The sequence below is a fragment of the Equus asinus genome, chromosome 21 (genome assembly GCF_041296235.1).
Source record: "Equus asinus isolate D_3611 breed Donkey chromosome 21, EquAss-T2T_v2, whole genome shotgun sequence".
Taxonomy (NCBI): Eukaryota; Metazoa; Chordata; class Mammalia; order Perissodactyla; family Equidae; genus Equus; species Equus asinus.
Genome location: NC_091810.1, coordinates 87218002 through 87234682, shown reverse-complemented (window position 1 = coordinate 87234682; position 16681 = coordinate 87218002). Strand labels below are relative to the sequence as shown.

The following is a 16681-nucleotide window of genomic DNA, read 5'->3' as shown; positions in this document are numbered from 1 at the left end:
ATCATATTTTGAGGTCAGGACTGTTATACTGACGACGACTTGGAAAATATTTTTCAATCTATTAGAATAAAAAAGATAAAGCCTCATCTCCTCTTTGCAGAGGAAGGAAGCTGAATCCACACTAGCAGCAGGCGGCCCTGTGGGGAGCAGCTCTGGCTTGCTAAGACATTAACGTGTTGGAAATCAGGGCACTGAAACCTGAGGGTCAACAAGCCCTTGCACTGAGATCGAGAAAACTCCAGGGCTGCTGGGAATGAAATAGCCTAAGAGTAACAGAAAAAGATGTCAAGCTCCCTGGAGCTGCTCTGTGGTCCCAGGGCTGGTCCTCGGTTATGAGTGACGAGTGCAAAACCCTGACCAGTTACATTTTCTCAGCTTATCGTTTCAATTTGCTGTGCTTATTATTATTATTATTATTACCCATTCTTCTTACTCCCTCCTCCTCCCTAACTAGCTCATGCCATTTGCTTTTCTAACGCTCAGATCCCAGCATCCTCGTGCCCTGCCCCGCCAGGGAATTCAGACAGCCTGCAACTGGCTCAGCGCCCATATCCACTTACCCAGCAGCACCACCTTCCCCATCCGGACTCTTCCCAAAGGCCAACTTTCTGGACCCAAACACACAACAAAGACAAGAACCTCCAGCCTGTTGCTATTTTGCCCTGTACCATTTACAAATCTCTTTCATACACGCCATCTATTTTCTTTCTCCCAACACCCCTGTGGGCTGAGAAATAATATTTCCATTTCAAAGATTAAAACACTGAGGCCCAGATTAATTAAGCCAAACTCCCAATACCACATAGCTTGTAATTGGCAAGGTTAGGTTTTTAACCCTGATCTTGCGACTTTGGGTTTAAAACTCCTTCTACCATACTTAAAAGGGAGACTATGTGTACATGATTCCCAGTGTTAGTAAATATAAATCACCATCTCATCTTTTGATTGATATATTTTATGGTTGTGTTTGTTTTATGCCAAATTCAGTGTCAAATGTGTATATGCCATTCAAAAAACTACATATCATTAGCCATTTTTACCAATAAAACTAATTTTTCTTGGTCAGCCTACACACCATTAGCACACTGCAGAGCAGGTGACCATCGAGGCATTTTACTCAGTATTCTCTGCCATCTTGCATTACCTGATCGCACAGCTTTCTGTTTAATTCACTCTGTAAAATGGGAACGACACCTGAGACAATGACTGCGACAGTTCAATGAGGCAAGGACCAGAGAGATGTTAGCTGGCGAGTGTTCAGTTAAGGGATTACATAGCATTCCTACTAAAACCTCATTACATTCATTAAAACCAAGTTGAGTTTTGTTTTCTTAACAAGTGTCTGATGAGATGTAAGGCAGGACGGGTCTAATAATTCAGAGAAGCAGAAGGCCTATTTCATCCCCTTGGCCTTTCCCTCATTCAGCAACCTCCTGGAGCCCACCGTCCAATGGAGGAGACAGACATGCAGACCAACAGCTCCTCCACGATGACCAAAGGGCCAAGGAATGTGCCCAGGGCTCTTGGGAGGCAGCCTCAAATTGAGTCTGAGGAAGGAGGGTCAGGGGAAGAGAGGTGGAGCTGAAACTGGGGAGCATTTCTTCGGAATCTAAGAGGGGAAAAAGGCATTCTATTCTAGGCAGGGGTCTCAGCAAAGGCAAGGAGGCATGAACTAGAATGACACATTTGAGGACAGGCAAAGAGGTGAGGACGGTGCTGCACACAGCGTGGGCAGGGCTTGCTGGGAGAGGGAGAGACTGGCAGGGACCCAGGTGTGAATAGTTTCAAATGTCACAATGAGTTTGAACTTTATCCTTTAGTCCAGTAATTCTCAACCCTTAACTGCATATTGGAATCATCGGTGGGAATTGAAAAACACCTACACTCAGGCTCCAACTCCAGATTCTGATTTATTTGGTCTTGGATGGACACTGGGTATGGGGATTTTTAAAGCTCTCCAGGTGATTCTAATGGGCAGCCTGGACAATGGTGAGTCACTTAAAATATTTTAAGCACAAACCATTTGACAAATTTGCCGACAGATCACTCTGGGTGCAGTTTAAGTAGGAATCATTCAACAATTTGCAGATAGGTCATTCTGGGAAGTTTGGTGAGGAGGATGTCTGGAAGGGGTCTGGAAAGAAACCAAGGAGACAGGTGGGGATGAAAGGGGGAGAAAGATTCGAAAGCTATTTGGATGGAAGAATCACCTAATAGGAAATTAGAGGAGAGAGGGAAGAAAGAAGGTTGACACACCAGTTCCATTGCCTAGATGTGCCATTAACAGGTAGGGAACCAGATCAAAGAGCTGGTTTGGGAGGAGGATAATGAAGTCTGTGCTCCCTCTGAGGAGCCTGTGGAAAACGCAGGTGGCACTCTGAGTCAACAGGCATCCAAAATGGACTTCGCCGCTGAAAGGAAGCTGGGCTGAAGATTCAGATGTGCAGTGGGCTGACACACAGGAGGTGACTGCAAACATGAGCATGGATATTGCCTGAGGAAAGCAAACTGGATGAAGGCAAAATAAAGCCAAAGAAGGAGCTTGAGGAAATAATGAAGGGGGAAGGAGCCTGAGGAAAACCAATACTGAGGGGGAAGGAACCTGAGGAAAACCAATACTGAGGGGGAAGGAACCTGAGGAAAACCAATACTGAGGGGGAAGGAACCTGAGGAAAACCAATACTGAGGGGGAAGGAACCTGAGGAAAACCAATAGTGAGGGGGGAAGGAACCTGAGGAAAACCAATACTGAGGGGGAAGGAGTCTGAGGAAAACCAATACTGAGGGGGAAAGAGCCTGAGGAAAACCAATATTGAGGGGGAAGGAGTTGGAGGAAAACCAATAGTGAGGGAGTAATGGGATGTGTCAGAATCACCTGGAGGCCCCTCTTAAAAATTTAGTTTCAGGGCAGCGCCAGGGCCAATTGGTTAAGTTTGTGCACTCCACTTCAGCATCCTGAGCTCACAGGTTCAGATCCTGGGCGCGGATCTTGCACTGCTCGCCCAGCCACATTGTGGTGGCATCTCACATAAAATAGAGGCAGACTGGCACAGACGTTAGCTCGGGGCCAATCTTCTTTACAAAAAAAAAAAGAAAGAAAACATTTTACTTTCTTGGTCCTACCCTAGACTGACTGAATCAGAATAGCTAGGGTTAAGGTCGCAGCAATGGATTTTTAACGAGTTCCAGGTGTTTCTCAATAAAGGCTAGGTTTGACACTGTCGGTTTCCTAATGCTGCTGGAACATTTTACAGGTTTTCCCCACTATCTGAAAGTTTGCTTTTATGAAAGACCTACATTAGCATCGGTTTTTACTAACCGAGTGAAGTGTGAAGAGGATTTTCGCTTTTACAAAAAAGGGGGAAAAGTGACAGTAGCGTGCAGCATTTGGGTTGCAGCAAGCCATTTCAGAGGCTAAGCAGCCAGACACGTCCCTGTATTTCAAGTTTTCCACGTCAGCCACAGCAGATGATGAACCTCGACCTTCACCATCGAGGCAGGTAGACAGAGAAGAGGGTTCGACATTAGTGACCGGCCTGCCCTGGTGGATTCAGACGAGGAGGAGAGGTTAATAGACGGTCCTCTTCCTCTCTCTCCTGTACCTCCCACCACCCCAAAATCGCACAACTCAGCCTAACACACCACATCACCCCGCCTTCCGCGGTGCTCGCTGTCTTCCCGACTCAGGAAAGTGAAACCACACTGTACACACGTTATTTCTACGTGATGTAGGCTGTGTATTTAGCATATCATTCCTGCTTTTGCTGTACGTTAGGGTTATTTTAGGTTTTACGTGTTATTTGGTATAATTTGGTAGGTTATTTTTTGGGTCTGGGAATGCTCAAAAATTTTTCCCACATAAATTAACGGTAATTGTTTCTTTGTTTTATGCCATTTCAGCTTATGAAAGTTTTCATAGGAACACTCTACTTTCGGATAGCAGGGGGAACCTGTACGACAAACTTGGTGGTTTAAATCAACAGAAATGTATTCTGTCACAGTTCTGGAGGCCAGAAGTCCAAAATCAAGGCGTCAGCAGGGCCGTGCTCCCTCTGAAGGCTCCAGGGGGAGAATCCTTCCTTGCCTCTTCCAGCTTCTGGGGGTTCCAGGCATTCCTTGGCTTGTGGCTGCGTAACCCCAATCTCTGCCTTAATTTTCACATGGCCTTCCCCTCTTTATATGTCTGTCCTCTGTGTGTCTCTTAAAAGGACACGTCATTGGATTTAGGGGCCACCTGATAATCCAGGATGAACTCAATGCAAGATCCTTAAAAAACTTACATCCGCAAAGACCCTTTTTCCAAATAAGGTCACACTCGCAGCTTCAGGGATGTGGACAGAGCTTTTGGGGAGCCACCGCTCAACCCACTACATACCCTATGGCAATAAGTCACCTGGATGAATGGGAGAAGGGACTGTGGTTCCAGAACGCCAGGCTAAGTTCCCCAACAGAGGCAGGAAGAAGACAAAGAAAAGAGGGAGAGAGAGAGAATGGTTTCAGGGACGACTAAGATCTACAGCTGCACTTCCCAGTCTTGCGCTGCCCAAGGGACGCAGGCCACTACGTCTCCAGGCAACAAGGCCATCTGAAAGTACTACACAGAATGGAAGAAATCACCACAATCATAAATTAACAAAATGCTAGGCCGTGTTACCCTCAAAATATAGGCAAGAGCTTTGAAGGGCTGAAAAGACTTCCAGTTAATTCACTCTCTACACTAAATTAATTTAATATGAAGCTAGGATTTCAGCTCTAAGATACTGTGGCCTTTTCCTCCTCACCAGCCTCGTAGCTTCCAGTTCAGCCAACAGGTCATGAAGGTGGCATGGGACTGGTTATTTCTGTCTTTTGAAATGTTTCCTTAGGAGCAGACCATACTCTCAGTCGCCAACCCTAAAGTAGGTTCAGCTATACCTCCCTTCTCATCGCCAACCAGGGTTCCAAAATCTTCACTGAGAGTGGATTGCCCCTCATTTTTACATTGATACACGTTCCACCATTAAAGTCCTACATTATAATTGTGTCAGTTCCCTGACACCCAGTTTTCTGTCCTCTAACATAGGAATTTCTCTTCTTGGCAACAGAGTTTGCAAGGCCAGAAGGTCAGTGGTGGGTGGGGAGGGTGGAAAGGAACCAGGTGCTGCTTTGAGGTTCAAGTTGCAGCCAGGGAACAACAGTCTTCAGAATCTGATTCTTAGTGTGGTCAAAACTACCTCACTGCACATGCCCACGGTATAATGTAGAAGGCACACCCTCCAGACCCACCCCCTAAGACTGTCCCAAAGCACCTCCTAGCTAGCAAGTTCACAAGGACTAGTCTCTATGCAAATCTATCTCTGTGCTTTGCCTCAGCTTCTGGAACAATGCTCCCCAAACATTAACGTGCACGAGTCAGCTGGGGGGCTTGATCAGCGCATTTTCTGACACAGTGGGTCATGTATGTGTGGTCCATCTTCATTTATGTCAGGGTGGAGATGGCTGGGGTACACAACCAGCTTTAAGGTTTAAACAAACAAAGCTTCCTTACCTGCTGGAGAAATGATAACAGTTATAATGGTGATGGTGAGGTTGCCAATGAGAACAAAAGCTAAGATTTACTGAGCACTTTCTACGTGCCAGGCCCTGTGCTAAGTGCTTTACAGACAGTATGACTCACTCAGCACGAAGAGAGCTGCGGAAAACGGGAGTGGTTAAAAGATGTTTAGAAAACAGGGAAGGTATTATAAATTCCAGGATATGCAGAAGGTCAATCAAGCGTCAACAGAGAGAGAAGACAGTTTTCACATTGTCCCAGTCTAGGACTAGTTAGGAAGTTAGTAACTGCTTGATATTTCAGAAAGCATCCTTGGGCCATGCAGGTCAATAACACAGACCAGGTATATCAAGATATGCCTGCTGTCCTTTGCTGTTGTCCATGGCCTGATGCCATCCAGATTAGCCAAGGAAGGCTGGCTCCATTTGGCTGCCTTGGGAGTGACATGCCTGGATAAGGAGAGGCTTCCTTTGGTGGGTTCTTCCTATTCCGTCCTGAGATGGGCACACTGAGCACTGGGCAGCTTAATCAAGGCTGCCATGTCTGGTGCCTTTCCAGCTGTCCTCAGATATACATGCTGTATGCTGGGGCTAACCTGACAAGTCACTTTGCCTATATGAGATGGACACAGTTTATATCCCAAGTGGCTCTTTTATTTGCTGTGACATGGAGAAGGTTCAACAGCCATGACTTTTCCTTGGGCTGGGTCTCAACGAGCTTCAGGACCAACGTTCTGCAGGAAAAGACTGGGCAGGCTGCCACTGAGGAAATCTAGATTGGGGGATTGAGTCAGATGTTGTAGCCCTATAACTGGCATGCAAAGTAGCAGTCCAGAGGCTGACCTGCAGAGCTGTTTCATTTGGCCTCACAGTATTTAAAAAAATTTTAATGCTCTCCAGTGTGCAACAATCTAACCACTCTATCTTCTTCTTTTTTTTTCCTGAGGAAGATTCGCCCTGAGCTAACATCTGTGCCAGTCTTCCTCTATTTTGTATGTGGGTTGCTGCGAGAGCATGGCTGATGAGTAGGTCTGTGTCTGAGATCTGAACCCACGAACCTGGGCCACTGAAGCAGAGTTGCCAGACTTAACCACTATGCCATGGGGCTGGCCCTGACTCTACCTTCTTGTACCCAGCCCACAGTGAAGACTCACATGACCTTCCTGCCTCTGTGTCTGAATTTTAGACTCTAATCTATAATAACATAAGTATAATCACTTAAAAGTTTTATTCTGCCTGCAACATTTCCATCTCTGTACAGTGGTTCACTGTCCTCCTAAAATTTAAATGGTGAGCTATCACTATTCAGGCTTTCAAAACTACTGAAGTAGTCTATCTCAATGAAGGACAGGTGCTGAGAAGCCTTAACACGGAATATATTTGGGTCACATAATATTTCTTCAGGATCCTTCCAGTTTGTTCATTCCCACATGGAAAATTTCTAAATATATAAATCCTGGGGGGCAGATAGCAAATTCTTCACTTTACCTCAAAAATCACTTTAATCATAGGGTCTGTTCAAGTTTCGAGAAGGAGGTGATAATCAACTCCTAGTCAGCACTCCACAAAACCAGACTCACACTCTCAGAGGCAGCCAGCTCGCCCTTTTAGAAGAGGGTTCCATATTCACCATTAGCAGGTGACGTACTGAGGGAAGCAGTAACTGCTGAGAACGCACAGGCCTTTAATGGTAGCTCCTGACTGGGTCAGAGCATTCTGAATCGATATCATGCTCCATCAACGTGTCACACAAATAATTCCAAAAATCAGATGGCAGAAATGGAGCCTGGACTACCTGGCAGTCAGGGCTTCAAACAACGGGGTCAACACAATAAAGCATATCCACTGAGATCACAAGTGTCCTCTGGGAAACTTCGAGAACTACTCAATGGAATAATGGCAGTCAACCCAAGACTATACTCTAGAGAAAATTCTGCTCTAGAGACATGGGGTGGGGAGGGGTGGGGGGTGCAGAGCTGATCCCTTTGGTCTGGAGAGCAGTCTAGATGTCTCTGGTGCTGGTGGGGACCTCCTGGAGGAACGCTGCTGGTGCTCTTGCCTTGTTCGGCCATGCCTCCTCCCCACCGTCAGCAGACAGCCCCACATTCCCAGGGGTTTCCCACCTGATTTCAGATACAAAACGCCCATGTACAGAGATCACTTTTACGGACCGGGGCTCTCAGAGATTTATGTGAGTCCAAGTACATGCTTTCCTTATGTCTTTCCTTCTCCCCTGTTTTCCATCATTTCTCTTCCACCTCCCATTTTTCCAGTTTGAAGCCTCTGCTGGCAATACTGCAATCTCTGGATGGAGGCCAGGCATGGCAGCACGGACCTCGGCGGCAGCACGGGACCGTGAAACAGTCACCTCTTCCCAGGTTCAGGAGATGCCAGTGACCGGCAGAGCTATCAGGCAAGCCCGTCGGTAGGTCTGACCCACAATTAGAGGCACAAGAGCTCGTCCACTGTGAAAATGCCACAAAAACTCTGGCTGGTCACACAAGTGAATGCACAATGGTTTAGACAAAAGAAATCAACTGGGGAAAATTGTTGGGCGGGAGGAAGGAAGAATGTTAAGGGAACTAAGTTCCGTTAGCTTTTGCCAGTTTCACCCCCCCCCTCAAAAATTTAATGAAAACTGAATGAAGGTTTCTGGCAGGAGTCAGGTATCCAAATAGTTCCCCTGCTCACCTGTTTTCGAGTGAAATTATCTGGGGACACGGCAAACAGGGAGCAATTACATTAATAAATAAGTTGTCTACATTAAAAAAAGTAAAATTCCCAAAACAAACCCAAACCCACTGCAAATAAAAACCCACAATAGGCTGTTTAGAAAAATTATGCTTTAAATATACTGATCTAAAAAAAATCTAAAGAACAGGCTGTTCTGAAGCACAGCTCGAGTTTCTGCTTGTGCTTTCATTTTAGAAAACAAATGCTCAGAGACTCCACAGTGGGAGGGGTTTCACACAGGGATGCAAGCTCGCAGAAAATGGCCACGGGCTTGGAAACCTCAACACAACAAACAGGACCCTCAGGGGCCTGCTGGGAAGACGGCGGCCTACCTTTCACAAGAGGAATTGTCTGGAGACAGACAGAACCTTTTTTTCCGATCAGTAACATAAATCATGGCCTCCAAAGCACTCGTTTGCTGAACTTCACAGTGACTAATCACCCAACGTTTACTATCCTCCCTGAGCAAGGGGACCTCATGGGGGGAAAAATGGGTCATTTTTAATGGAAGGAAGCTGCTAGGCTTAGAGGTAAGACTCCCATTTAAACTTCATAAAGAAAAAAACAAAAGACCTCAAAAAGTATTTGCTAAAAGAGAGAGAAGTGCAAATCGTCTTATCAGAAACTCCTATCATTAAATAGAAAAGAAAGTCTTAAAATAGATCCTTCAGACGTGGCAAAAAGCTCTTGAGTGATTTCCTAAAATGTCAAAAAATAAAAATTAAGAATATTAAATATAGAACAGAACAGGGTAAGAAACTCACTTTGCAACGTATATTCATTTAGGAAAGAATGTTCTCCCAGGTAATTTATGGTTCTGCTGTGCGAAAACTCAACTTACAGCGCACAGTGGCTAAAGAAACTCCAGAATTGCTAGACCTTGACAGGAAAAATTTTAAAGGTCAAGTTTTTTTTTTCACCCTATTTAGCACAGCACTCGGGGTAGGCCCGTTCTCTAACATCTGAGTAAAACCCCACTCGGGGCTTCATTTCACTGCCACGTCATCGCTTTTTCCGTCTATCCTAGTGCCTTCTGCTTCCTCAAAGTGGTCCTCCCACCCCCTCCCGTTGTAGAGCGAAGGTGGAACCCGCATTAGCCCAAGGGAAGGGCAGACACGCAGCAGAAGGCACGGTTCCGCAGGAGGCACCAGGAAGCAGGCGCCACCCTGGCTGCTGTAAGACAGTAAACTGCTTCCCCCAGGAGCCTCAAAGGCAGCACCGCGACCTTGGGAAATCTTGCCCTTTGAGTCCATGTCAGGGACGGAGAATAAATCGGTTTAAGCAGGGGCAGACCAGAATGCTGAGTGGGTTTTTAAAAAAGGAAATCCTCACTTTCGTCTACAATCGAATCAACATTCTATTAAGGCTCATCAAAAATCTCCATTCTCACATGAAAATGCAAAGAAAATGCACAGAATGGGGAGAGCGCGATTCTGAACGCAGGTCTCTCTTGCCTGGCAAGATCATAAATTCGGTTTTGTTTTTACTGCATCGGTTGTCGTATTATCTAATTATAATCTAAAAATAATCAAAAGTTGTTCTAACAAATGAACAGGAAAAATAATACAAACAAAATGGGGCCTAGAAACAACATCCAACTCACAAAGCAGGAAGCAAAAGCTGCTGTCTCCTTCACCTGGCATAAAGTCGGCCTTCACGGGCGCTGAGCTAACCCCAGGATGCCCCTCTAGCACGTCAACAGCCACCGGATCGCTCGTGGAAATGCACCCTGGGCTGAACACACGCGTGGCAGTGGCCAGCAAAATGGGCTGTGCGAGCTGGGTGCTCTTCTTGGTACTCCCTGAGAAAATGTTTAATTCCCCTCAAAATTAAATTGTTGTACATATAGCTCAGTAATTTTTATTTTAAAAAGAGAGAAAAAATACCTTAAAAAATAGGAAACAGCCCTCTGCATCTCCCAGTTTAAAAAGAAATTTTCTTGACTACCTTAATTGACAAGAATCCAAGTGCATCAGCAGGGCCCGGAAGTCTGCATCATGCGGTGGGTCTGCTAGAAGCCCGGCAGGCACCATGGTCCTCTCTCCCCAAGAGAAGAGTTCCAGCCCCTCCTTAGGTTCTGCTTGCTGACTGCCATCTCCTGCTCTCCTGAAAACCCTCCTTAGGACAAGACCACCTGTTTCTGCAGAGAGTGTACTAGATGGGGCATAGCACACTGGGTTCTGTTCCCAGCTTGCCACTAGCTGGGTGACCTTGAGCAAGTCCTAGGATTTCCCTCGACTCCTGTTTCCTTATCTGGAATGTGAAGAGGTTGGGCTACTTTATTTCTAAGGTTCTTTCCAGCCATAGAATTTGAAAAACATAATTCTCTACCTTCCATTTTGATTGATTCCCAGTCAGCAAGAATCCTCACTTCCTCCAAAGCAGACACTCTCTCCTACCTTTTTTTTTTTCGAGGAAGATTAGCCCTGAGCTAACATCTGCCAATCCTCCTCTTTTTGCTGAGGAAGACTGGCCCTGAGCAAACATCCGTGCCCATCTTCCTCTACTTTTTATATGTGGGACGCCTACCACAGCAACGGCTTGCCACACGGTGCCATGTCCACACCCGGGATCTGAACTGGTGAACCCCAGGCCGCCGAAGCGGAACGTGCGCACTTAACTGCTGCGCCACTGGGCTGGCCCTCTCCTACCCTTAAATTCATGCACTTTCCTCAAAAGCATTGTGGGGTAATGGCAGGACCCCAAGTCTGGCTAGTACCAGGGTCTCTATGAGGACAGTCGGAGGGACCCCTGGAAGACCCCAGACATGGAGTTTACCATCTGCTTATCTCAGCACCTCTGCTTTTCTGCTGGAGAGGAGGTGGCATGACCATACATTAGAGCTGGAAGGAACCTTAGCCATCACTGAGCCAAACCTTCTCTGGTCACAGGTGAAGAAACCAAGCCAGCAAAGCTACCCAAGTTGCTTTCCCAAGGTTGCACAGTGGGTCACGGGGAACAAGTCGCAGGCCTCCCGCCTGGCCTCGCACGCCGTGATCTTTTACCTCCCCCCAGCCCCCTCTGCAGGGCTCTGGGCTCTTTCCCTCACCCCCTGTAGACTTCCTCCGGGCTCCACACACTTACAGAGCACCTCTGGACAACCCCCCAAGGAACTGTTTTAAACTTTCAAACTGGCATAGCAACCCTGTGAACATTTAGCCTGGCACAGGGACAGTGACAGCTACAGCAAAACACAGAACGATTGATCTTATCAGAGCAGAAATCCATCAGTGTTTTCACTCTGAAAGCAAAGCCTGCAGCAGCACATGGCTGGTAGATAAGGGCAGGTGAGGGAGAGAGGGAGGCCCCACGAGGGTGGGGTCCTGATCTGATACCTGGCACAAAGCTGGTATTCGTTGAACAAATTCAAGTTTGCACATTACCTCTGCTCCATTTGCTTCTCGACAGAAATTCTGAGGTTACAGTAATATTAGGGACGAAGATCTCTAAGTCTCTAAGCTAAAATCAGGAACAACGATCTATTTCCTACTCTTACTATGTGGCTGGGGAAACAACTGACTTTGGAGTCAGGTAAGACCCAGGGTATGAAAATCTCATCTCATGGGCCACATTACTGAGCCTCTTTGCCTCAATTTCTACCATACCAGGTTATTTTGAGGTTCTGATAAGATGGCTAAGATAATGCACATAAGGTATAGAATGGACTCCATGAAAGTCAGCTCTGTCTTCTCCCCTGAGGGCTATGGGTATAGACAGGAAACCCTGTTTTTAGGCAAGACTCCAGGCCTTTGGCATCCTCCTCCAAAAGAAGCAAACCATCCACGGAATGCCAACAACATTATAAAATGACTCAGTATAGTTTTAATAAATATATTCCCGTTAAGTCATCTGATTTTTAAATTATGTACAAGGAACGTAGAGCGCAATTCAAGCTACACAAGTCAAATATGTTTTATATTCTCCAGACATTGCTTACACCAAACACATATAAATGTCTCAATTCTTTCTTGTGAATAAGGAAAGAAGCTAGGACTAGGAAGAAAAAAAGGATAAAGTATTTTCTCATCTATAAAATGAGGTTAGGATAGATGAACAATGTGAATTAGCCTAAAAATTATATGATTCCAACATGCAGAGAAAGAGGGAAATAAATAATGACACAGATGTTTATCAACCAGAAGACACAGAGTCAGATAGATAAATGCATCAAAATATTTTAACGGCATGACTGCAACGTTGCTGCCATTAAATATATTATTGGTAACAACAATTAAAGTTACATTGGTTTTGCAAATTCTGGGCATAGGGACAGGGTGTCACCACTTACTCCACAGGAAAAGAAGCTGATCTGGGGGCTGCGTGTTGCCCCATACTGCTGTGGATATACTGCACACGGCAATGGTGGGGTGTGACAACAGCACCATTCCTTGACTATCTGGGATCCATTTGTTGTTTTTTTTTTTTAAGATTTTATTTTTTCCTTTTTCTCCCCAAAGCCCCCCGGTACATAGTTGTGTATTCTTCGTTGTGGGTCCTTCTAGTTGTGGCATGTGGGACGCTGCCTCAGCGTGGTCTGACGAGCAGTGCCATGTCCACGCCCAGGATTCGAACCAACGAAACACTGGGCCGCCTGCAGCGGAGCGCGCGAACTTAACCACTCGGCCACGGGGCCAGCCCCTGGGATCCATTTGTTTTTATCTTACTACAAATATAATCTATAAACATTGTTAACGATACAGATATAAAACTTTTGAGCACAGACATGTCTCTCATAGAAACTGGATTTGAATTCAGCATATCGAGTTCCAGGTTTACCCCTTCCTCTGCTTCCTAGAAATTGGCATTTGTCAATCTTCATCGCAGCAGTCATTGCTTGTTTAAAATGAAGATTCTCAGGGGCCCTACCCCAAATTTACTGAATGAAAATCTCTGTGCCAGGGACCTGGCAACCCTCAATTTAATAAATTCCCCAGATGGATTCTTATGTATACTAAATTGCAGGTCACTTGAACTGTCACATAGATTAGCAATAGTGGGAGGTATGCTCTTTCCGTGATAAAATTAACATATTAGAATGAGTCATAAAGATAAGGCTTTGTGTACAGATGCACCTTATGTAGAAATTTACATTTCTATAGAAGGTAGTAAGTTGAAGAGAATCAACATTTATTAATTGCCTACTATGGTATAGATCCTGACCAAATTACATATTACTCAATCTTCAAAATAATCCTATTTGAGTTATGGATGGAAAAAGTTAGGCTGAGGGAGAGAGTAACTTTTCTGAAGTCACAAGCCTGGAAAATGGCCCAGCTAGGTTGTGAAACTAGATTTATCTGACCCCAGTCTTCTCATTCCATTGTACTAAGCTCATATGCCCATGAAAACACACACACACACACACATACACACTCTCTCTTTCTCTCTCTCTCTCTCTCTCTCTCTCCCTCTCACATCATACAACAGCCATATGGTAAAATGCAAAGTAAAATTAAATTACTTTTAGAAAACTTTGCATCAACAGAAATGTAGTTTTTAAAGAGCTTCCTATCAACAGATATACTTTGGTCAGTCTGCTGACAGGAGAATAAAGTGTATGACTATCGAAACCACATTTAATAGTCTGAATTTTAGTAATGAGAAGTGTATTTTGGGGCTTGCTAGGGTCAAACTTAACAGTGACTCTTGATTTGTGCAAGATACAAATTTTTGCAAATAAAACCGCTTAATATTCATCCTGTAAGTCACAGTACCTTAGAAAGGAAAACGCCAACAAACATGTGATCTAGCCCTTGTCAATCCAATGGTCTTCCTGGGCCTCACCCCTCCCCCTCCAGCGTCTCAGACTCTAGGCTCTTTCCACTGGGAAACCTCCTTCTCCTGGCTTCTGGAGTCACGTTCTCTTGTGGTTCTTCCTTGTTTTATTGCCAGACTTCTCTCTAGGTCCTTCTTTCTTTTCTCCTAAGGCTCCATCTTCAACCTTTGCCTCTCTAAATTTCCTCTCTGGAAAATCTCTTCCCCTACCTCTTGATTTTTTCTTATATCCCAATGACTCCCAAGCCAGCCTTGGCCTTCCTCTGGAGTGCAAAGCCCCAGTCTGTCTGGGGGACGTCACACTTTAACACCTCAAACTCAGCACCTCTAAAATGCAGCCTCTCATACCGTTTTCCAAGTTTCCTTCATGGGTACCACTGCTTTGGAAATGTCAGCGTCAGCTTTAGCTGTTCCTTCTCTACTGAGATGTCAGATTGTGTCAATTCTTTCCTTTGCATCTGCTCCTTTCCCATTTCACTGCTACCACCTCAGGCCTTCCCGCCCCACTTCTCCTTGGTGGACCGTGGTAGCCTTCTAACAGTCTCGCTGGCTCTGGTGTCTGCCCTGCCTTTCCTCTCCATCTCCCCTTGAGCTACCCACAAGAGCATGCTCCTAATGCACAGCCATGACACTCCCCTGTTCAAATATCCTCAGTGACTCCTACTGGCTAATACATTCAAATTTCCCAGCTTGACATTCCACACCATTATCATTCGGCACTGAATGTTCTCCAGCTTCATTTCCCACTCGAAGCCTACAGAGAACAGTTCTAACTCAACTGGACTCGGCGTCTTTCCCTGAATATGGTCCATGCCGCCTTGTTCTCCTGCTATTCCTCCTTTCTCAAATGCCTCCTCCCCATCTCTTTGATGGAAACTCCACATCCTTCAAGGACTTGCTTAAATGCTTTTTCTCAAGAGCCCCTTGACTCCTAAAGGTAAAAGGGACTTCTTCCTTCTCAAATTACCAAAATATCTTTTTCTGATGTTTACCACACAGTTATTTCTGCATATTTTATTTCCTCACCTACAAAACAGGGTCTGAGAGGGAAAGGAGCAGATCTTTTCGCTGCAGAGCCCTTCACTGTCCCCAGCACAGTGTCATACTCAGAGGAGGCACACAACATTTGGTGTGTAACATTTACAGAGCAACTACAAGTTTGCAAAGCGCATTCACATTCACCAGCTCATTTGTTCTATTTGGAGCTTAAGTTTACTACAAGTAGCCTTCAAGACTTACAATCTGATTTCTGTTATTTAACACAATTATTGGAGCTGTCTCTAACTTTGCCCCAAGTAAATTAAAGCATCTTTTCAATTGCTTTATTTTTGTACACTCAGAGTCCTGTGGGGCCTACAAAGCTAAAAGAGAAGAGCATTTTGAGTCAAAGAAGGCCCCTTGCCGAACTGCTTTTTTCTCTGCCTAGAGGTAGAGTGTACACATAAAAGGCCTCTGTGAGCAGGTAACAGGAATGGCAAAATCAAAATTTAACAAAGAAGTAAGAAATTCGTTTCTGAAGATTTCAAAAAAGATTTTCCTATATCTCCAATTGGAATCTTATTTATGGGTCAATCTCCAACATCCCTGGAGTTGATATTCTAGCATGTTAACAACAGAAATCTCTAACAGTTGAACAATAATTTCTTGCTAAGAGACTGGGCATGACTACTACGATTGTGAAAACATAGGAATCTGTTTGGTCTTGAATACCCAAGTGCCCAAAGGAGCTCAATCACCATCTACTGAATGAACAAATAAATGAACAAACTCAGAGAAGGTCTTACTATTGTTTATAAAGTGAAAGTATAACTTTTAATGGATGGATGCAAGCATATATTAAATTTGAAAAAAGTGGAAAATTGCATTGAGGGGCCAGAAATGTGAGATGTCAGCCACTCGGGTCTCTTGCTGTGACGGCTCCCAGTCTGACCGCTGGAGAAGCAGGTGAAGGGGGGGGAACGGCAGGCCTCAGCCATCTGACTATGCCTCTTTGGAGTTTAGGCTGTAAGCTCCTTGAACTTCGCAGTCCTGGCATTGTACTTGGCATACAGAGTGTGCACTATAAACGTTGTCCGAGATGCAAAGCCCTCCACAACCTGCCTGCGTTTTCACATTTCAATCCTTCACATCTATTCTTCCTTACCTCATAAAAGTACTGTGAGGAGTAAATAAAAACACAGCACTCAGAGCCTTTAACGTATTGCCTTGCACACACACACACACACACAAGTGCTCGCTAAGTGGCAGCTGTTACTCTCACCATCTGGGGCTTTGCATATGCCTCAAAGGTCGAGTTGGGTGTGCTAGGCTGTCAGTATGTCTGCACAAACTGCAAGTGACCTGGGGCGGCTCTTCACGCCTGCATTCCCAGCGCCCAGCACGGTGCTCACCCTGAGCAGGCCCTGAAGCTGGCTGCATGACTGAGCACCCGAGATCCAGGTTCCAGGCCTGCCTCCACCCCAGCCCACTGGTCACCCGGAAGAGCCGTTGAACCTCTCCGGGCCTCCGTGGTGTCTGTGGGTCCTTTGGGCCTGGAGAAGCTAGAGATCTAGAGGGGACTTAGAGAAGCTTCCATGACAGCCACCGGCAGAAGTGCAATGAGAAGCCAGTTGTCCTGAAGACCGTTCACTTAGCTCCCCCTT

At 45.5% G+C, this 16681-nt stretch overlaps 1 protein-coding gene across 2 annotated transcripts in view; it reads right to left on the bottom strand.

Moving 5' to 3' along the window:
• Window positions 1-16681, bottom strand: part of ZBTB38 (zinc finger and BTB domain containing 38) — a 76038-nt gene that overhangs the window by 26666 nt on the left and 32691 nt on the right. The window lies entirely within an intron of this gene.